At 37.7% G+C, this 20,254-nt stretch overlaps 25 non-coding genes and 1 pseudogene across 25 annotated transcripts; all 26 read right to left on the bottom strand.

The window, feature by feature from the left end:
- Positions 1 to 146: 146 nt before the first annotated feature.
- On the bottom strand, positions 147 to 287 carry LOC128636980 (U4 spliceosomal RNA). The gene has a single exon (XR_008398871.1). It is a non-coding gene; the product is annotated as a U4 spliceosomal RNA (small nuclear RNA).
- Positions 288 to 491: 204 nt separating this feature from the next.
- On the bottom strand, positions 492 to 632 carry LOC128637010 (U4 spliceosomal RNA). Its single transcript, XR_008398899.1, has one exon. It is a non-coding gene; the product is annotated as a U4 spliceosomal RNA (small nuclear RNA).
- Positions 633 to 836: 204 nt separating this feature from the next.
- On the bottom strand, positions 837 to 978 carry LOC128637049 (U4 spliceosomal RNA). The gene has a single exon (XR_008398937.1). It is a non-coding gene; the product is annotated as a U4 spliceosomal RNA (small nuclear RNA).
- A 204-nt stretch (positions 979 to 1,182) lies between these two features.
- LOC128637036 (U4 spliceosomal RNA) lies at positions 1,183 to 1,323 on the bottom strand. Its single transcript, XR_008398924.1, has one exon. It is a non-coding gene; the product is annotated as a U4 spliceosomal RNA (small nuclear RNA).
- A 61-nt stretch (positions 1,324 to 1,384) lies between these two features.
- Positions 1,385 to 1,516, bottom strand: LOC128637093 (uncharacterized; annotated as a pseudogene).
- Positions 1,517 to 1,720: 204 nt separating this feature from the next.
- Positions 1,721 to 1,861, bottom strand: LOC128636881 (U4 spliceosomal RNA). Its single transcript, XR_008398788.1, has one exon. It is a non-coding gene; the product is annotated as a U4 spliceosomal RNA (small nuclear RNA).
- Positions 1,862 to 2,065: 204 nt separating this feature from the next.
- LOC128637080 (U4 spliceosomal RNA) lies at positions 2,066 to 2,208 on the bottom strand. Its single transcript, XR_008398963.1, has one exon. It is a non-coding gene; the product is annotated as a U4 spliceosomal RNA (small nuclear RNA).
- A 179-nt stretch (positions 2,209 to 2,387) lies between these two features.
- On the bottom strand, positions 2,388 to 2,528 carry LOC128636967 (U4 spliceosomal RNA). Its single transcript, XR_008398860.1, has one exon. It is a non-coding gene; the product is annotated as a U4 spliceosomal RNA (small nuclear RNA).
- Positions 2,529 to 2,732: 204 nt separating this feature from the next.
- Positions 2,733 to 2,873, bottom strand: LOC128637016 (U4 spliceosomal RNA). The gene has a single exon (XR_008398905.1). It is a non-coding gene; the product is annotated as a U4 spliceosomal RNA (small nuclear RNA).
- Positions 2,874 to 3,077: 204 nt separating this feature from the next.
- On the bottom strand, positions 3,078 to 3,218 carry LOC128636929 (U4 spliceosomal RNA). Its single transcript, XR_008398829.1, has one exon. It is a non-coding gene; the product is annotated as a U4 spliceosomal RNA (small nuclear RNA).
- A 186-nt stretch (positions 3,219 to 3,404) lies between these two features.
- LOC128636975 (U4 spliceosomal RNA) lies at positions 3,405 to 3,545 on the bottom strand. Its single transcript, XR_008398867.1, has one exon. It is a non-coding gene; the product is annotated as a U4 spliceosomal RNA (small nuclear RNA).
- Positions 3,546 to 3,749: 204 nt separating this feature from the next.
- LOC128637040 (U4 spliceosomal RNA) lies at positions 3,750 to 3,890 on the bottom strand. Its single transcript, XR_008398929.1, has one exon. It is a non-coding gene; the product is annotated as a U4 spliceosomal RNA (small nuclear RNA).
- Positions 3,891 to 4,094: 204 nt separating this feature from the next.
- On the bottom strand, positions 4,095 to 4,235 carry LOC128636992 (U4 spliceosomal RNA). The gene has a single exon (XR_008398882.1). It is a non-coding gene; the product is annotated as a U4 spliceosomal RNA (small nuclear RNA).
- A 204-nt stretch (positions 4,236 to 4,439) lies between these two features.
- On the bottom strand, positions 4,440 to 4,580 carry LOC128636953 (U4 spliceosomal RNA). Its single transcript, XR_008398849.1, has one exon. It is a non-coding gene; the product is annotated as a U4 spliceosomal RNA (small nuclear RNA).
- A 204-nt stretch (positions 4,581 to 4,784) lies between these two features.
- LOC128636952 (U4 spliceosomal RNA) lies at positions 4,785 to 4,925 on the bottom strand. Its single transcript, XR_008398848.1, has one exon. It is a non-coding gene; the product is annotated as a U4 spliceosomal RNA (small nuclear RNA).
- Positions 4,926 to 5,129: 204 nt separating this feature from the next.
- LOC128636870 (U4 spliceosomal RNA) lies at positions 5,130 to 5,270 on the bottom strand. The gene has a single exon (XR_008398778.1). It is a non-coding gene; the product is annotated as a U4 spliceosomal RNA (small nuclear RNA).
- Positions 5,271 to 5,474: 204 nt separating this feature from the next.
- LOC128637004 (U4 spliceosomal RNA) lies at positions 5,475 to 5,615 on the bottom strand. Its single transcript, XR_008398893.1, has one exon. It is a non-coding gene; the product is annotated as a U4 spliceosomal RNA (small nuclear RNA).
- A 204-nt stretch (positions 5,616 to 5,819) lies between these two features.
- Positions 5,820 to 5,960, bottom strand: LOC128636928 (U4 spliceosomal RNA). Its single transcript, XR_008398828.1, has one exon. It is a non-coding gene; the product is annotated as a U4 spliceosomal RNA (small nuclear RNA).
- Positions 5,961 to 6,159: 199 nt separating this feature from the next.
- Positions 6,160 to 6,300, bottom strand: LOC128636994 (U4 spliceosomal RNA). The gene has a single exon (XR_008398884.1). It is a non-coding gene; the product is annotated as a U4 spliceosomal RNA (small nuclear RNA).
- A 204-nt stretch (positions 6,301 to 6,504) lies between these two features.
- LOC128637054 (U4 spliceosomal RNA) lies at positions 6,505 to 6,645 on the bottom strand. Its single transcript, XR_008398942.1, has one exon. It is a non-coding gene; the product is annotated as a U4 spliceosomal RNA (small nuclear RNA).
- Positions 6,646 to 6,849: 204 nt separating this feature from the next.
- LOC128637018 (U4 spliceosomal RNA) lies at positions 6,850 to 6,990 on the bottom strand. Its single transcript, XR_008398907.1, has one exon. It is a non-coding gene; the product is annotated as a U4 spliceosomal RNA (small nuclear RNA).
- Positions 6,991 to 7,194: 204 nt separating this feature from the next.
- On the bottom strand, positions 7,195 to 7,335 carry LOC128636927 (U4 spliceosomal RNA). Its single transcript, XR_008398827.1, has one exon. It is a non-coding gene; the product is annotated as a U4 spliceosomal RNA (small nuclear RNA).
- Positions 7,336 to 7,521: 186 nt separating this feature from the next.
- On the bottom strand, positions 7,522 to 7,662 carry LOC128637014 (U4 spliceosomal RNA). The gene has a single exon (XR_008398903.1). It is a non-coding gene; the product is annotated as a U4 spliceosomal RNA (small nuclear RNA).
- Positions 7,663 to 7,866: 204 nt separating this feature from the next.
- LOC128637042 (U4 spliceosomal RNA) lies at positions 7,867 to 8,007 on the bottom strand. Its single transcript, XR_008398931.1, has one exon. It is a non-coding gene; the product is annotated as a U4 spliceosomal RNA (small nuclear RNA).
- Positions 8,008 to 8,037: 30 nt separating this feature from the next.
- Positions 8,038 to 8,172, bottom strand: LOC128637082 (U4 spliceosomal RNA). Its single transcript, XR_008398964.1, has one exon. It is a non-coding gene; the product is annotated as a U4 spliceosomal RNA (small nuclear RNA).
- A 4,916-nt stretch (positions 8,173 to 13,088) lies between these two features.
- On the bottom strand, positions 13,089 to 13,229 carry LOC128637027 (U4 spliceosomal RNA). Its single transcript, XR_008398916.1, has one exon. It is a non-coding gene; the product is annotated as a U4 spliceosomal RNA (small nuclear RNA).
- Positions 13,230 to 20,254: the final 7,025 nt, after the last annotated feature.

Below are 20,254 nucleotides of genomic sequence, written 5' to 3'. Positions count from 1 at the left end.
AACTAAAAATGCATGGTGAGATATCCCAGAATGGTTTGTGGGAGAAAAATATGTTAATTATACAGGTGTCACAAAAGTGCACTAGTTTACAAATGAAAAAAAGAGTGCTGATGAAAAACAATCTAGTTTTAGACAAACAAAATCAGCCTCCTGAGAGACTGTCAAAAATTGTCAATGCTGACTATATTTCAAATCATTATGACGGGGTATTGGGAAAAGTTTTCAATTAGCAATAATCGCGCCTCGGTTAAACCTCACGGGCTACGATACTGCCACTGCGCAAAGCTAACGGACTTCCACGTGAGGTAAGAGCACCACAAACGACTACTTTATTTTGATGGTGGTGACTACTAATGCATGGTGAGATATCCTGCAATGGTTTGTGGGAGAAAAATATGCTAATTATACAGGTGTCACAAAAGTGCACTAGTTTACAAATGAAAAAAAGAGTGCTGATGAAAAACAATCTAGTTTTAGACAAACAAAATCAGCCTCCTGAGAGACTGTCAAAAATTGTCAATACTGACTATATTTCAAGTCATCATGACGGGGTATTGGTAAAAGTTTTCAATTAGCAATAATCGCGCCTCGGTTGAACTTCACGGGCTACGATACTGCCACTGCGCAAAGCTAACGGACTTCCACGTGAGGTAAGAGCACCACAAACGACTACTTTATTTTGATGGTGGTGACTAAAAATGCATGGTGAGATATCCTGCAATGATTTGTGGGAGAAAAATATGCTAATTATACAGGTGCCACGAAAGTGCACTAGTTTCCAAATGAAAAAATGAGTGCTGATGAAAAACAATCTAGTTTTAGACAAACAAAATCAGCCTCCTGAGAGACTGTCAAAAAATGTCAATACTGACTATATTTCAAGTCATCATGACAGGGGTATTGGGAAAAGTTTTCAATTAGCAATAACCGCGCCTCGGTTAAACCTCACGGGCTACCGTACTGCCACTGCGCAAAGCTATCAGACTTCCACGTGAGATAAGAGCACCACAAACGACTACTTTATTTTGATGGTGGTGACTAAAAATGCATGGTGAGATATCCTGCAATGATTTGTGGGAGAAAAATATGCTAATTATACAGGTGCCACAAAAGTTCACTAGTTTCCAAATGAAAAAATGAGTGCTGATGAAAAACAATCTAGTTTTAGACAAACAAAATCAGCCTCCTGAGAGACTGTCAAAAATTGTCAATACTGACTATATTTCAATTCATCATGACGGGGTATTGGGAAAAGTTTTCAATTAGCAATAATCGCGCCTCGGTTAAACCTCACGGGCTACCATACTGCCACTGCGCAAAGCTATCAGACTTCCACGTGAGATAAGAGCACCACAAAAGACTATTTTATTTTGATTGTGGTGACTACTAATGCATGGTGAGATATACTGACTATATTTCAAGTCATCATGACAGGGTATTGGGAAAAGTTTTCAATTAGCAATAATCGCGCCTCAGTTGAAAATCATGGACTACGAAACTGCCACTGCGCAAAGCTAACAGACTTCCACGTGAGGTAAGAGCACCACAAACGACTACTTTATTTTGATGGTGGTGACTAAAAATGCAGGGTGAGATATCCTGCAATGGTTTCTGGGAGAAAAATATGCTAATTATACAGGTGCCACAAAAGTGCACTAGTTTCCAAATGAAAAAATGAGTGCTAATGAAAAACAATCTAGTTTTAGACAAACAAAATCAGCCTCCTGAGAGACTGTCAAAAATTGTCAATACTGACTATATTTCAAGTCATCATGACGGGGTATTGGGAAAAGTTTTCAATTAGCAATAATCGCGCCTCGGTTGAACCTCACGGGCTACGATACTGCCACTGCGCAAAGCTAACGGACTTCCACGCGAGGTAAGAGCACCACAAACGACTACTTTATTTTGATGGTGGTGACTAAAAATGCATGGTGAGATATCCTGCAATGATTTGTGGGAGAAAAATATGCTAATTATACAGGTGCCACGAAAGTGCACTAGTTTCCAAATGAAAAAATGAGTGCTGATGAAAAACAATCTAGTTTTAGACAAACAAAATCAGCCTCCTGAGAGACTGTAAAAAAAATGTCAAAACTGACTATATTTCAAGTCATCATGACAGGGTATTGGGAAAAGTTTTCAATTAGCAATAATCGCGCCTCGGTTAAACCTCACGGGTTACCAGACTTCCACGTGAGATAAGAGCACCACAAACGACTACTTTATTTTGATGGTGGTGACTAAAAATGCATGGTGAGATATCCTGCAATGATTTGTGGGAGAAAAATATGCTAATTATACAGGTGCCACAAAAGTGCACTAGTTTCCAAATGAAAAAATGAGTGCTGATGAAAAACAATCTAGTTTTAGACAAACAAAATCAGCCTCCTGAGAGACTGTCAAAAATTGTCAATACTGACTATATTTCAAGTCATCATGACAGGGTATTGGGAAAAGTTTTCAATTAGCAATAATCGCGCCTCGGTTGAACCTCACGGGCTACGATACTGCCACTGCGCAAAGCTAACGAACTTCCACGTGAGGTAAGAGCACCACAAACGACTACTTTATTTTGATGGTGGTGACTAAAAATGCATGGTGAGATATCCCGGAATGTTTTGTGGGAGAAAAATATGTTAATTATACAGGTGTCACAAAAGTGCACTAGTTTACAAATGAAAAAAAGATTGTTGATGAAAAACAATCTAGTTTTAGACAAACAAAATCAGCCTCCTGAGAGACTGTCAAAAATTGTCAATGCTGACTATATTTCAAATCATTATGACGGGGTATTGGGAAAAGTTTTCAATTAGCAATAATCGCGCCTCGGTTAAACCTCACGGGCTACGATACTGACACTGCGCAAAGCTAACGGACATCCACGTGAGGTAAGAGCACCACAAACGACTACTTTATTTTGATGGTGGTGACTACTAATGCATGGTGAGATATCCTGCAATGGTTTGTGGGAGAAAAATATGCTAATTATACAGGTGTCACAAAAGTGCACTAGTTTACAAATGAAAAAAAGAGTGCTGATGAAAAACAATCTAGTTTTAGACAAACAAAATCAGCCTCCTGAGAGACTGTCAAAAATTGTCAATACTGACTATATTTCAAGTCATCATGACGGGGTATTGGTAAAAGTTTTCAATTAGCAATAATCGCGCCTCGGTTGAACCTCACGGGCTACGATACTGCCACTGCGCAAAGCTAACGAACTTCCACGTGAGGTAAGAGCACCACAAACGACTACTTTATTTTGATGGTGGTGACTAAAAATGCATGGTGCGATATCTTGCAATGGTTTGTGGGAGAAAAATATGCTAATTATACAGGTGTCACAAAAGTGCACTAGTTTACAAATGAAAAACAATCTAGTTTTAGACAAACAAAATCAGCCTCCTGAGAGACTGTCAAAAATTGTCAATACTGACTATATTTCAAATCATCATGACGGGGTATTGGGAAAAGTTTTCAATTAGCAATAATCGCGCCTCGGTTGAACCTCACGGGCTACGATACTGCCACTGCGCAAAGCTAACGGACTTCCACGTGAGGTAAGAGCACCACAAACGACTACTTTATTTTGATGGTGGTGACTAAAAATGCATGGTGAGATATCCTGCAATGGTTTGTGGGAGAAAAATATGCTAATTATACAGGTGCCACAAAAGTGCACTAGTTTCCAAATGAAAAAATGAGTGCTGATGAAAAACAATCTAGTTTTAGACAAACAAAATCAGCCTCCTGAGAGACTGTCAAAAAATATCAATACTGACTATATTTCAAGTCATCATGACAGGGTATTGGTAAAAGTTTTCAATTAGCAATAATCGCGCCTCGGTTGAACCTCACGGGCTACGATACTGCCACTGCGCAAAGCTAACGGACTTCCACGTGAGGTAAGAGCACCACAAACGACTACTTTATTTTGATGGTGGTGACTACTAATGCATGGTGAGATATCCTGCAATGGTTTGTGGGAGAAAAATATGCTAATTATACAGGTGTCACAAAAGTGCACTAGTTTACAAATGAAAAAATGAGTGCTGATGAAAAACAATCTAGTTTTAGACAAACAAAATCAGCCTCCTGAGAGACTGTCACAAATTGTCAATACTGACTATATTTCAAGTCATCATGACGGGGTATTGGTAAAAGTTTTCAATTAGCAATAATCGCGCCTCGGTTGAACCTCACAGGCTACGATACTGCCACTGCGCAAAGCTAACGGACTTCCACGTGAGGTAAGAGCACCACAAACGACTACTTTATTTTGATGGTGGTGACTACTAATGCATGGTGAGATATCCTGCAATGGTTTGTGGGAGAAAAATATGCTAATTATACAGGTGTCACAAAAGTGCACTAGTTTACAAATGAAAAAATGAGTGCTGATGAAAAACAATCTAGTTTTAGACAAACAAAATCAGCCTCCTGAGAGACTGTCAAAAATTGTCAATACTGACTATATTTCAAGTCATCATGACAGGGTATTGGGAAAAGTTTTCAATTAGCAATAATCGCGCCTCGGTTGAACCTCACAGGCTACGATACTGCCACTGCGCAAAGCTAACGGTCTTCCACGTGAGGTAAGAGCACCACAAACGACTACTTTATTTTGATGGTGGTGACTAAAAATGCATGGTGCTATATCCTGCAATGGTTTATGGGAGAAAAATATGCTAATTATACAGGTGTCACAAAAGTGCACTAGTTTACAAATGAAAAAATGAGTGCTGATGAAAAACAATCTAGTTTTAGACAAACAAAATCAGCCTCCTGAGAGACTGTCAAAAATTGTCAATACTGACTATATTTCAAGTCATCATGACAGGGTATTGGGAAAAGTTTTCAATTAGCAATAATCGCGCCTCGGTTGAACCTCACAGGCTACGATACTGCCACTGCGCAAAGCTAACGGTCTTCCACGTGAGGTAAGAGCACCACAAACGACTACTTTATTTTGATGGTGGTGACTAAAAATGCATGGTGCTATATCCTGCAATGGTTTATGGGAGAAAAATATGCTAATTATACAGGTGCCACAAAAGTGCACTAGTTTCCAAATGAAAAAATGAGTGCTGATGAAAAACAATCTAGTTTTAGACAAACAAAATCAGCCTCCTGAGAGACTGTCAAAAATTGTCAATACTGACTATATTTCAAGTCATCATGACGGGGTATTGGGAAAAGTTTTCAATTAGCAATAATCGCGCCTCGGTTGAACCTCACAGGCTACGATACTGCCACTGCGCAAAGCTAACGGACTTCCACGTGAGGTAAGAGCACCACAAACGACTACTTTATTTTGATGGTGGTGACTAAAAATGCATGGTGAGATATCCCGGAATGGTTTGTGGGAGAAAAATATGTTAATTATACAGGTGTCACAAAAGTGCACTAGTTTACAAATGAAAAAAAGAGTGCTGATGAAAAACAATCTAGTTTTAGACAAACAAAATCAGCCTCCTGAAAGACTGTCAAAAATTGTCAATGCTGACTAAATTTCAAATCATTATGACGGGGTATTGGGAAAAGTTTTCAATTAGCAATAATCGCGCCTCGGTTAAACCTCACGGGCTACGATACTGCCACTGCGCAAAGCTAACGGACTTCCACTTGAGGTAAGAGCACCACAAACGACTACTTTATTTTGATGGTGGTGACTAAAAATGCATGGTGCGATATCCTGCAATGGTTTGTGGGAGAAAAATATGCTAATTATACAGGTGTCACAAAAGTGCACTAGTTTACAAATGAAAAAACGAGTGCTGATGAAAAACAATCTAGTTTTAGACAAACAAAATCAGCCTCCTGAGAGACTGTCAAAAATTGTCAATACTGACTATATTTCAAGTCATCATGACGGGGTATTGGTAAAAGTTTTCAATTAGCAATAATCGCGCCTCGGTTGAACCTCACGGGCTACGATACTGCCACTGCGCAAAGCTAACGGACATCTACGTGAGGTAAGAGCACCACAAACGACTACTTTATTTTGATGGTGGTGACTAAAAATGCATGGTGCGATATCCTGCAATGGTTTGTGGGAGAAAAATATGCTAATTATACAGGTGTCACAAAAGTGCACTAGTTTACAAATGAAGAGTGCTGATGAAAAACAATCTAGTTAGAGACAAACAAAATCAGCCTCCTGAGAGACTGTCAAAAATTGTCAATACTGACTATATTTCAAGTAATCATGACGGGGTATTGGGAAAAGTTTTCAATTAGCAATAATCGCGCCTCGGTTGAACCTCACGGGCTACGATACTGCCACTGCGCAAAGCTAACAGACTTCCACGTGAGGTAAGAGCACCACAAACGACTACTTTATTTTGATGGTGGTGACTAAAAATGCATGGTGAGATATCCTGCAATGGTTTGTGGGAGAAAAATATGCTAATTATACAGGTGCCACAAAAGTGCACTAGTTTCCAAATGAAAAAATGAGTGCTGATGAAAAACAATCTAGTTTTAGACAAACAAAATCAGCCTCCTGAGAGACTGTCAAAAAATATCAATACTGACTATATTTCAAGTCATCATGACAGGGTATTGGGAAAAGTTTTCAATTAGCAATAATCGCGCCTCGGTTAAACCTCACGGGCTACCATACTGCCACTGCGCAAAGCTAACGGACTTCCACGTGAGGTAAGAGCACCACAAACGACTACTTTATTTTGATGGTGGTGACTAAAAATGCATGGTGAGATATCCCGGAATGGTTTGTGGGAGAAAAATATGTTAATTATACAGGTGTCACAAAAGTGCACTAGTTTACAAATGAAAAAAAGAGTGCTGATGAAAAACAATCTAGTTTTAGACAAACAAAATCAGCCTCCTGAGAGACTGTCAAAAATTGTCAATGCTGACTATATTTCAAATCATTATGACGGAGTATTGGGAAAAGTTTACAATTAGCAATAATCGCGCCTCGGTTAAACCTCACGGGCTACGATACTGCCACTGCGCAAAGCTAACAGACTTCCACGTGAGGTAAGAGCACCACAAACGACTACTTTATTTTGATGGTGGTGACTACTAATGCATGGTGAGATATCCTGCAATGGTTTGTGGGAGAAAAATATGCTAATTATACAGGTGTCACAAAAGTGCACTAGTTTACAAACGAAAAAAAGAGTGCTGATGAAAAACAATCTAGTTTTAGACAAACAAAATCAGCCTCCTGAGAGACTGTCAAAAATTGTCAATACTGACTATATTTCAAGTCATCATGACGGGGTATTGGTAAAAGTTTTCAATTAGCAATAATCGCGCCTCGGTTGAACCTCACGGGCTACGATACTGCCACTGCGCAAAGCTAACGGACTTCCACGTGAGGTAAGAGCACCACAAACGACTACTTTATTTTGATGGTGGTGACTAAAAATGCATGGTGAGATATCCCGGAATGGTTTGTGGGAGAAAAATATGTTAATTATACAGGTGTCACAAAAGGACACTAGTTTACAAATGAAAAACTATCTAGTTTTAGACAAACAAAATCAGCCTCCTGAGAGACTGTCAAAAATTGTCAATACTGACTATATTTCAAGTCATCATGACGGGGTATTGGGAAAAGTTTTCAATTAGCAATAATCGCGCCTCAGTTGAGCCTCACGGGCTACGATACTGCCACTGCGCAAAGCTAACGGACTTCCACGTGAGGTAAGAGCACCACAAACGACTACTTTATTTTGATGGTGGTGACTAAAAATGCATGGTGAGATATCCTGCAATGGTTTGTGGGAGAAAAATATGCTAATTATACAGGTGCCACAAAAGTTCACTAGTTTCCAAATGAAAAAAAGAGTGCTGATGAAAAACAATCTAGTTTTAGACAAACAAAATCAGCCTCCTGAGAGACTGTCAAAAATTGTCAATACTGACTATATTTCAAGTCATCATGACGGGGTATTGGGAAAAGTTTTCAATTAGCAATAATCGCGCCTCGGTTGAACCTCACGGGCTACGATACTGCCAGTGCTGATGAAAAAACATCTAGTTTTAGACAAACAAAATCAGCCTCCTGAGAGACTGTCAAAAATTGTCAATGCTGACTATATTTCAAGTCATCATGACGGGGTATTGGGAAAAGTTTTCAATTAGCAATAATCGTGCCTCAGTCCCCTTATTAGCTTTGTGGCCCTTCTCTGAACTTTTTCTAGATCTGCAATATCCTTTTTTGCGATTGGTCCCCAGAACTGCACTCCATACTCAAGGTGAGGTCTTACCAGGGCTTTATATAGTGACAGAATTATGCTTTCCTCCCTTGAGTCAATGCCTCTTTTAATACATGCTAGTATCTTATTAGCCTTTGAAGCTGCTGCCCTGCATTGTGCTCCCATCTTTAGATTGTTATCTATTACTACCCCCAAATCCCTTTCCTCGTGTGTTTGGCTAAGTCTTGTCCCATTTAAATAATACGTTGCCTGCTTATTTTTACTTCCAAAATGTAGAACCTTGCATTTTCCCGTATTAAATCTCATTTTCCATTTACCTGCCCATTCTTCAAATATTTGCAGGTCCCTTTGTAACGAAAGTTCATCCTGCTGTGACCTAATGACCTTACTTAACTTAGTATCATCTGCAAAAATAGAGATGTCGCTATTTAATCCTAGCTCCAAGTCATTTATAAAAATATTAAAAATAGGGCCCAGCACTGATCCCTGGGGGACTCCACTGATTACCTTTGTCCAATCTGAGTATGATCGATTTACTACTACTCGTTGCTCCCTATCTTTTATCCAGTTATTTATCCACAAACTAACATTTTCAGCTATTCCCAGTCCCTTAATTTTGTGCATTAATCTCTCATGTGGCACTGTATCAAATGCTTTTGCAAAATCTAAGTATATCACATCAACTGATTCCCCTTTATCTATATGTTTACTTACTTCCTCATAGAATCTAATTAGATTAGTTTGACATGATCTAATTCTCATAAAACCATGCTGATTAGAACTCGTAATCATGTTTACACAAATATGCTCATCAATATAATCCTTTATAATCCCTTCAAATATCTTCCCCACTATTGATGTCAGACTAACTGGTCTATAGCTTCCTGGATCATCCCTACTTCCATTTTTGAAGAGTGGCACCACATCAGCTTTACGCCAATTCTTGGGTACCATGCCTGAGGATAATGAGTCTTGAAAAATTAAGAGTAGAGGTTTGTCTATAACAGTGTTAAGTTCCCTTAACACCCTTGGGTGTATTCCATCTGGGCCTGGAGTTTTATTTACCTTAATATTATCCAATTTGTTCCTGATATCCTCTATACATAACCCAATTAATGGTATGGGCTGGCATGTTCTATTTTGTTCCAAAGTATCATCCAATGGTTCCTCTCTTGTATATACTGAAGAAAAAAACTGGTTTAGTTTCTCAGCCTTCTCCCTGTCACTGTTAATCATGCTACCCTCCCCGCATTTTAATGTACCTATATTGTCTTTCTTAGATTTTTTGCTATTTATGTACTTAACCCCTTAATGACCAAGGACGTACGCCACACGTCCTCAAAAAAAAGACAGTTAATGACCGAGGACGTGTGGCGTACGTCCTTGGTCTGGAAAGCAGCTGGAAGCGATCCTGCACGCTTCCAGCTGCTTTCCGGTTATTGCAGTGATGCCTCGATATCGAGGCATCCTGCAATAACCCCCCTTGGCCATCCGATGCAGAGAGAGCCACTCTGTGGCCCTCTCTGCACCGGACATCGGTGGCCGGTATCGTTGGTGGGTGGGAGCAAGTCTGGGAGGCGGGTGGTTGGCCATCGATGTGCCGAATGGAGTGGAGGGGGGCGGGATCGGGGGCGGGAGGGGCGGGAGCGCGCACGGGAGCACGCGCGTGCACGGGGGGCGGCGGGCGGGCGCGTGCACGGGGCGGGAGCGGGAGGGAACCGCTGCACTACAGAAAAATAAACTGGGAGAAGTAAAAAAAATAAAGTTTTTAAAGCTGTTAATAAACAGCTAAGGGACCTGGAAGGGGTGGGGGTTGATCTTGGGGGGGGGGGGGGAAGCTACACTACAGAAAAGATCATTTAAAAAAATAAAAAGGCACATTTTTTTTACTACACTGGGTACTGGCAGACAGCTGCCAGTACCCAAGATGGCGCCCATTAAGGCAGAGGGGGAGGGTTAGAGAGCTGTTTGGTGGGGGATCAGTGAGGCTGGGAGCTAAGGGGGGATCCTACACAGCAGCATATGTGAATATGCTAAAAAAACACAAATAAAGCCCAAATATAGCTTTTATTTTAGTACTGGCAGAGTTTCTGCCAGTACTTAAGATGGCGGGGACAATTGTGGGGTGGGGGAGGGAAGAGAGCTGTTTGGGAGGGATCAGGGGGTCTCATGTTTCAGGTGGGAGGCTGAGCTCTACACTAAAGCTAAAATTAACCCTGCAAGCTCCCTACAAGCTACATAATTAACCCCTTCACTGCTAGCCATAATACACGTGTGAAATGCAGCGGCATTTGGCGGCCTTCTAATTACCAAAAAGCAACGCCAAAGTCATATATGTCTGCTATTTCTGAACAAAGGGGATCCCAGAGAAGCATTTACAACCATTTGTGCCATAATTGCACAAGCTGTTTGTAAATGATTTCAGTGAGAAACCTAAAATTGTGAAAAATTTAACGTTTTTTTTAATTTGATCGCATTTGGCGGTGAAATGGTGGCATGAAATATACCAAAATTGGCCTAGATCAATACTAGGGGTTGTCTACTACACTACACTAAAGCTAAAATTATCCCTAAAGGCTCCCTACATGCTCCATAATTAACCCCTTCACTGCTGGGCATAATACACGTGTAGTGCGCAGTGGCATTTAGCAGCCTTCTAATTACTAAAAAGCAACGCCAAAGCCATATATGTCTGCTATTTCTGAACAAAGGGGATCCCAGAGAAGAATTTACAACCATTTAAGCCATAATTACACAAGCTGTTTGTAAATAATTTCAGTGAGAAACCAAAAGTTTGTGAAAAAATTTGTAAAAAAGTGAACGATTTTTTGTATTTAATCGCATTTGGCGGTGAAATGGTGGCATGAAATATACCAAAATGGGCCTAGATGAATACTTTGGGATGTCTACTAAAAAAAAATATATACATGTCAATGGATATTCAGAGATTCCTGAAAGATATTAGTGTTCTAATGTAACTAGCGCTAATTTTGAAAAATAATGGTTTGGAAATAGCAAAGTGCTAATTGTATTTATGGCCCTATAACTTACAAAAAAAGCAAAGAACATGTAAACATTGGGTATTTCTAAACTCAGGACAAAATTTAGAAACTATTTAGCATGGGTGTTTTTTGGTAGTTGTAGATGTGTAACAGATTTTGGGGGTCATAGTTAGAAAAAGTGTGTTTTTTTCAATTTTTTCCTCATATTTTATATTTTTTTTTATAGTAAATGATAAGATATGATGAAAATAATGGTATCTTTAGAAAGTCCATTTAATGGCGAGAAAAACGGTATATAATATGTGTGGGTACAGTAAATGAGTAAGAGGAAAATTACAGCTAAACACAAACACCGCAGAAATGTAAAAATAGCCTTGGTCCCAAACGGACAGAAAATGGAAAAGTGCTGTGGTCATTAAGGGGTTAAAGAACCTTTTAGGGTTAGATTTAGAATCCTTTGCAATTAATTTTTCATTTTAAATATTGGCTAATTTGATTGCTTTTTTGCATGCTTTGTTACATTCCTTATAAATATGGAATTTTTAGTCAGTACTATTTTGTTTGAATAATTTAAATGCCCTACGTTTTTTCCTAATTTCTCTTAACACATTTATATTCAGCCACATTGGCTTGGATTTTTTATTTTTTTAACCATATGGTATTTGTTGATATGTATATTTATTTAACAAAGTTTTATATGTTATCCATTTATCCTCTGTATTTTTATTAGAGAATTCTTTGTCCCAATTTATGTTATTTAATGATTTCCTTAAATCGTTGAATTTTGCTTTCTTAAAATTAAAAGTCTTGGTTAAACCTTTAAGACACTGCTTAAGTAAAGAAATTTCAAATGTGACCATGTTATGATCACTTTTACCCAAATGTTCTTTGACTTCTATGTTTGATATTATATCTGCATTATTTGATAGCACTAAATCCAATATAGCGTTACTCCTAGTTGGCTCCTCTATTAATTGTGACAAGAAGTTATCCCTAAAAACATTTATAAATCTATCCCCCTTAGCTGAATTACTAGTTTAATTGGCCCAGTTTATATCAGGGTAGTTAAAATCTCCCATGATTACAGCACTGTTATTAACAGCCTTACCTATTTGTATTAGTAGTTGAGTTTCATCCAGGTCACTAATGTTGGGGGGCTTGTAGCATGGTCCTAGTAATATTTTTTTAGGATCCCCCCCCACTCTTTATTTCCACCCACAGGGTCTCTACATTGTCACCTGTATCAGAAATATCTTCCCTTATTGTAGGTTTAAGGTTAGGTTTAATATAAATGTAGATTCCTCCACCCCTTTTATTATTTCTGCCCCTCCTAAATAAAGTATACCCCTCTAAGTTAACTGCCCAGTCATGTGAATCATCCCACCAAGTTTCAGTTATACTGATAACATCATAGTCCTCTTCTGCAACTAAGAGTGTCAGCTCCCCCATGTTACCTGTCATGCTTCTTGCATTTGTTGTCATACATTTAATTTTCATGTGCTTTCTGCTGATACTTGGTGTGCTTTCCTCCATACTTTCTAATGTGACATTTCTTAAGTCATCTCTTCCTTGAGATATCAAAGGACTGACAGATTCCGACTGATCTCTCTATTCTATTGTGTTCTAACTGACCCTCCCCCCCCTTTGCCTAGTTTAAAAGATCCTCTAAACTTGCTACCATCCTTTCCCCCAACACACATGCACCCATGTCATTCAGATGCAATCCATCCTTACTGTACAAATTGTACCCAAGTGAAAAGTCAGCCCAGTGCTCTAAAAAGTCAAAACCCTCATTTTTACACCATGTTTTTAACCATGAATTAACAAACCTTAGCTCCTTCTGCCTTACTGAATTAGCACACTGCACTGGTAATATCTCAGAAAATATTTGCCTCCTGAGAGACTGTCAAAAATTGTCAATGCTGACTATATTTCAAGTCATCGTGATGGGGTATTGGGAAAAGTTTTCAATTAGCAATAATCGCGCCTCGGTTGAACCTCACGGGCTACAATACTGCCACTGCGCAAAGCTAACAGTCTTCCACGTGAGATAAGAGCACCACAAACAACTATTTTATTTTGAATGTGGTGACTATTAATGTGTTTTCCATTTGATACACCAGAACATTCATAAATAGCTTGTAAGATACACAAGAGAGAACTTTATGGTCCAACTGGTCAGTTTTATTGCCACAACCTTTCAGCATAGAGAATGATGAAACACAGTGTCCCTACCCAGGCACATGAGGTCATTGATAGGACAACCAGCCTTGAAAATAACTATAGTTTTATTAGACATTATGCCTCAGAAACTTAAAGAACGTAATATATGGTGTTTGGTATCAAAATACTACAACATCACTAAGGGATTGCCTTTCTGTGTATATGAAATAGATATATAACATTTTATAACTTCTGATGTATAAGTTCAGCCGAAGACTCTGGATTTGATGTCGTAAAAAGAGGGGAGTGGATATTTTTTGCAAAAGAGATATGTTTCCTGGCATCTCTGGAAAGAGGGTGAGTGAAGCAATTTGATATTAGAGACACAGGTATAACATTTTGTGTTTAAAAATTTTTATTTTAAAAAACTGTTTTGTGTGTGTATAATTATATTTGTTAACATCTTTTTATTAATAATGCACTGTGCATAATTTTTTGCATAATCAAAATTAATTTATTAAGCGTTTGCCTTTGTCTAATATTTGAACCACGTTACTGAAAGAGACTGGTAGCATTTATGCTGCGATTTTAGGTTATTTGGGGAGTTTGAGCTTTTTATTTCTAAGTCTAGGACAGACTAGAGAGTGTTGTTAACTCTTGCACCCAGTGAACTACGTCACAGGGCTTGCCTGGAGTGGCTAGACTGTGACAGATTAGGTAAAGTGGAAAGGATCTGTTAACCCTTTCTGTGCCAAATAAATGACTGGTGCAGGGTCGGTTAACCCTGGTCGTCACAAAGTGTATAGTTGTTTATATAATAGTGTGGAGGCTTCTAACTTGCCAACAAACTTTTGATAGTCTGACAATGTGTATTTGATATTGAAAAGTTAAGTCAATATGACATATAGTGTAATAGTAGTGTCTAATTGCCTATTTTAGCTGTCATTAACCCCTTAGTGACCAGAGCACTTTTCCATTTGTTGACCGTTTGGGACCAAGGCTATTTTTTATATTTCTGCGGTGTTTGTGTTTAGCTGTAATTTTCCTCTTACTCATTTACTGTACCCACACATATTATATACCGTTTTTCTCGCCATTAAATGGAATTTCTAAAGATACCATTATTTTCATCATATCTTATAATTTACTATTAAAAAAAATTATAAAATAAGAGGAAAAAATGGAAAAAAAACAATTTTTTCAAACTTTGACCCCCAAAATCTGTTGCACATCTACAACCACCAAAAAACACCCATGCTAAATAGTTTCTAAATTTTGTCCTGAGTTTAGAAATACCCAATGTTTACATGTTCTTTGCTTTTTTTGCAAGTTATAGGGCACTAAATAAAAGTAGCACTTTGCTATTTCCAAACCACTTTTTTTCAAAATTAGCGCTAGTTACATTGGGACACTGATATCTTTCAGGAATCCCTGAATATCCCTTGACATGTATATATATATATATTTTTAGAAGACATCCCAAAGTATTGATCTAGGCCCATTTTGGTATATTTCATGCCACCATTTCACCGCCAAATGCGATCAAATAAAAAAAAAAGTTCACTTTTTTGCACAAATTTTTTCACAAACTTTAGGTTTCTCACTGAAATTATTTACAAACAGCTTGTGCAATTATTGCACAAATGGTTTTAAATGCTTCTCTGGGATCCCCTTTGTTCAGAAATAGCAGACATATATGGCTTTTACGTTGCTTTTTGGTAATTAGAAGGCCGCTAAATGCCACTGCGCACCACACGTGTATTATGCGCAGCAGTGAAGGGGTTAATTAGGGAGCATGTAGGGAGCTTGTAGGGTTAATTTTAGCTTTAGTGTAGTGTAGTAAACAACCCCAAGTATTGATCTAGGCCCATTTTGGTATATTTCATGCCACCATTTCACCGCCAAATGCGATCAAATTAAAAAAAACTTTAAATATTTCACAATTTTAGGTTTCTCACTGAAATTATTTATAAACAGCTTGTGCAATTATGGCACAAATTGTTGTAAATGCTTCTCTGGGATCCCCTTTGTTCAGAAATAGCAGACATATATGGCTTTGGCGTTGCTTTTTGGTAGTTAGAAGGTCGCTAAATGCCGCTGCGCATCACACGTATATTATGTCTAGCAGTGAAGGAGTTAATTAGGTAGCTTGTAGGGAGCTTGCAGGGTTAATTTTAGCTTTAGTGTAGAGATCAGCCTCCCACTAGACACATCCCACCCCCTGATCCCTCCCAAACAGCTCCCTTCCCTCCCCCACCCGACAATTGTCCCCGCCATCTTAAGTACTGGCAGAAAGTCTGCCAGTACTAAAATAAAAGTTTTTTGGGGGGTTTTAGGTTTTAAAAAAAAAAATAAAAAAAAATCTTCTGCTGTGTAGGACCCCCTTTAGCCCCCAACCTCCCTGATCCCCCCCCAAACAGCTCTTTACCCCCCCCCCCCCTCTGCCTTTATTGTGCAGCATATTGGGTACTGGCAGCTGTCTGCCAGTACCCAGTTTGAAAAATAATAATGCATTTAAATTTTTTTAATTTTATTAAATATGTTCTTTATTTCTGTAGTGTAGCTGCCCCCCCCTCAACATCCAACCCCCCACCCTCTCCCAGATGCTTTGATGTTAAAATCCCACCCTCCCCAGTCCTCTCTCCCACCCTCCAGATCTACAGCATATTGATGCTGAAACAGATCTCACGTGCACGTGCAGGCGCGCGCACCCGCACAAGATCCCTCCCCCCTCCTCCACCAATGACTGCCCACCCGCCTCCCTGGATGAGCTCCCACCCACCAACGATAACGGCCATCGATAGCCGATGCAGAGAGGGCAACAGAGTGGCTCTCTCTGCATCGGATGGCTAAAAACAGTTATTGCAGGATGCCTCAATATTGAGGCATCACTGCAATAACATGAAAGCAGCTGGAAGCTATCAGGATCGCTTCCACTGCTTTCAAAGACCAAACGACGTATGGGGTACGTCCTTGGTCATTAACTGCATTTTTTTGCAGGACGTACCCCATACGTCGTTGGTCGATAAGGGGTTAAAGGGACAGTACACTGTAAAATTGATTTTCCATTAATGTATTTTAAATTACTTGTTATACCAACTGCAGAATATAAAATATTTGAGAAATTCCATTTTCATGCTTATTTGTGTATATGAAGTAGCTGATTTTGTGCTTTGAAACCACAGCCTATTACAATGGGTTGAACTTAAAGGTGATATCAGATCTCATTATGTTCTAAGTTTGTGTAAACAGACTTTCTTCCTTATCTTTTATTTGGCTGGAACACCAAAGCTCAATACATAGAGAGAACAATGGAAAATTATCATTTTATTACTTAACTATTCTGAATCCCACTGAGAGTGTTATCTCTTCTGCTGGCTTTGTATACTTAGGCTATTCAATAGCTTATACTCCAGTATTAATTTGTTCAGTGTAGGTGGCAATACTACAGGCTAAATCAGCTATTTCAAATGCTGAAATAGGAGTAAAGGAGCTACTTGTAACCAATTTAATACACTCTAGCAGGTTAAAAGGATCATTGGGAATAATTTAAAGGGAAGAATTTTTTTGGGTGAACTGTCCCTTTAATAGCATAGAAATTACTTTCAGTTTTATTTGTATATATTCAACTTTTCAATAAAAAAAATAAAATAGAAGTTACTCTGAGTTATCTAATGTGACTTGCTTGACTATTGTAAACCAGAACGTTTTATGGTATCTTTGGGAGAATAAAACTTGAGATATATAAAGCTCATACCATTTCTCCTTCTGTAGATGTAATTTTACCTGTTAAGTGTACGAATACAATCTCTCCACTGAGAGGATTGGAGATAGGTGTCTCCACTAGCTTTGATATAATAATATTGGCAGACTGTTTTTTATTTTTGCGACAATGTTGTAAAAGCCTCCTGACATATTCTACATAGTGTAAATGATGATACTTTATTATAGGGCCCAAGAGTAGCCTATCAGGTTTGATAGATCCCGTATATACCAGTTGTATGATTATATTGGCAACCCAGGTGCTGAACCAAAAATTGTCCGGCTCCTTAGCTTAGATTCCTGCTTTTTCAAATAAAGATAGCAAGAGAATGAAGAAAAATTAATAGGACAAAATTAAAAAGTTGCTTAAAATTGCATGCTCTATCTGAATCACAAAATAAATAATTTGGGTTGACTATCCCTTTAAGGGAGAGCTTTTCTAGATAAAATAGAGGTTTTGTTTATGTTGTATAGTTATATTTGCAGACAATGTATTTATATGTATTCCTCATGAGCTGTTAAACATGGTATTGTAAATGTTACTTTAGATTGATCTAACTACATTGGACTAGCTATTGTCTGTAGTATGTGCCTTGAAAGTTAAAACCTTAATAAAAATTATACAATAATAATAAAAAAAATAGAATCAAACTAGGTGCACTCTCCAACAAAAATGTCAATCAAAAAAAAAAAAAAAAGGGGGGGGGGGAGAAAGGAAGGAGATTCCTGTCCTATTCTACTATAATGGAAAACAATATGAAAATATCCCAGCGCCTACTAGAACCTTATCAGCCTAGGGGGGTGATACCTAGTTATCACCTGGAGAAATAGTAAATATGAAGGTAAATCCCAGGCGCCAATAAATGGCTAAGGTTTAAAGTGTTAAAAATGTTTAATACAGCTCATCATGTAATGTTAAAAATGTAGTTGAAATACAAGGCTAAAAAGCATGGATCCACGCTATACAATAAAAGATATTAATAGTCGAAAATAACAGTATACAATAAAATATAAACAGTAGTGCTACACAGTGACTTGGGGTAATACTCCAAGTGAGCTAAAACTGGGGTGATTACATCAAAGGTTGCAATATAAACAGTGAAAAAATCTTTCAAAAGATAAAAAAATTCAAAAAATCAAGTATCAAAATGTCCAAAGTGAAAAAATGTGTCCTTGAAAAGTCAGTGCAAGAGGTAGTCAGTATGTGAGAAAATTTCCAAAATTTTCAAAAAATTTTTTTTCAAAAAATTTTTTATACCTTGATCCAAAATAAATCCAATGTGATACTCCTCTTTGGTGTGCTTCCAAAAGAAAGGGATAGAAAAAATGTAGAATGTTAGTGTAGATGTGGCCAGCCTGGAGTGGCTGGGGTGGTGAAGGTAAGAGCACACTGAATGACACAGTGCAGACAATTCCAAAAATAAAATAAAAATATTAAAAAATCAGGGGGAAAAAAATGTATAAAACCTGTGGAAAGAAAGATAAAAACAAGACTTGATAAAGGCCCAGAGAAGGCCGAAACGCGTAGACAACACTGGTAAGCCTTATTTCATTTGAGGAATATATTGTGATTATTCTACACATTGTTTTTATCTTTCTTTCCACAGGTTTTATACATTTTTTTCCCCCTGATTTTTTAATATTTTTATTTTATTTTTGGAATTGTCTGCACTGTGTCATTCAGTGTGCTCTTACCTTCACCACCCCAGCCACTCCAGGCTGGCCACATCTACACTAACATTCTACATTTTTTCTATCCCTTTCTTTTGGAAGCACACCAAAGAGGAGTATCACATTGGATTTATTTTGGATCAAGGTATAAAAAATTTTTTGAAAAAAAATTTTTTGAAAATTTTGGAAATTTTCTCACATACTGACTACCTCTTGCACTGACTTTTCAAGGACACATTTTTTCACTTTGGACATTTTGATACTTGATTTTTTGAATTTTTTTATCTTTTGAAAGATTTTTTCACTGTTTATATTGCAACCTTTGATGTAATCACCCCAGTTTTAGCTCACTTGGAGTATTACCCCAAGTCACTGTGTAGCACTACTGTTTATATTTTATTGTATACTGTTATTTTCGACTATTAATATCTTTTATTGTATAGCGTGGATCCATGCTTTTTAGCCTTGTATTTCAACTACATTTTTAACATTACATGATGAGCTGTATTAAACATTTTTAACACTTTAAACCTTAGCCATTTATTGGCGCCTGGGATTTACCTATTCTACTATAAGGAAGGAACTAAAATACTATACGTTTGATTAAATTGTGTCCCAAATGAGAAACAAAGCCGCACACAAAGACGGTAGCAAGTACAAGGTGTTTAATGTCTCTTTAAACATTGGCTTTATTTATAACAACATATTGTAGTTGGCTACAACAAAATTTGTGTAAACCAAAAGAAAATTACAGAAAATAAACCAGTCATCAATTAAACCAAGAATCAACAATTACACTGGAATTTAGAAATACAAAGCTTTCATAAGAACAGGTAGAGATGTTTGCACCGTATAATAAACAAAACATACCATTCTCAGTTATTGAAAGAAAAAAAAAATGTTTTGCTTCAAGTTTATCTTGGAAAAAAAAAAATTTGGGGAATTTTGTGTTAGAGAATGAATTTGTTACATATTAAAGGTGTTTGACACTTTTCTTCAATCCATTTTAAAGCACAAATATTAAAGGGACCTTAAATTTTTCTACCTATTATTTGTTCCCAATGATCAATTTTACCTGTTATAAAATGGATCATTGGGAATAATTGTTTACAAAAAGTCCCTTTACCTTTATATTGGTATATGAAATAGCTGATTTTGCCTCTGGTATCCCTACCTATAACGAAGGTTATAATAAAGTTATGTAAACATAGCCAGCAGAATAAATAACTCTCCCAGTGGGAGGCAAGATAGATAAGCAATAACATTTTAATTTTCAAGAGATAATATAAAGAAGCATGTGTGTGCACAGAAAGTTGTAATATAAGGAGCTCTGATTTCACTGCAAGCTCAACCCATTTGAGTGGGTTGTGGTTTCAAATAACAAAACAATCTATTAAAAAAAAGGGAGCGGCGTTCATGTAAACGCAAGTTTTGAATACAATGTCTCTGAAATCCTTTCAG

The sequence above is a fragment of the Bombina bombina genome, chromosome 7 (genome assembly GCF_027579735.1).
Source record: "Bombina bombina isolate aBomBom1 chromosome 7, aBomBom1.pri, whole genome shotgun sequence".
Classification (NCBI taxonomy): domain Eukaryota; kingdom Metazoa; phylum Chordata; class Amphibia; order Anura; family Bombinatoridae; genus Bombina; species Bombina bombina.
Note: the sequence above shows the minus strand (reverse complement) of the source record. Positions and strands in the feature narration are given on the sequence as shown.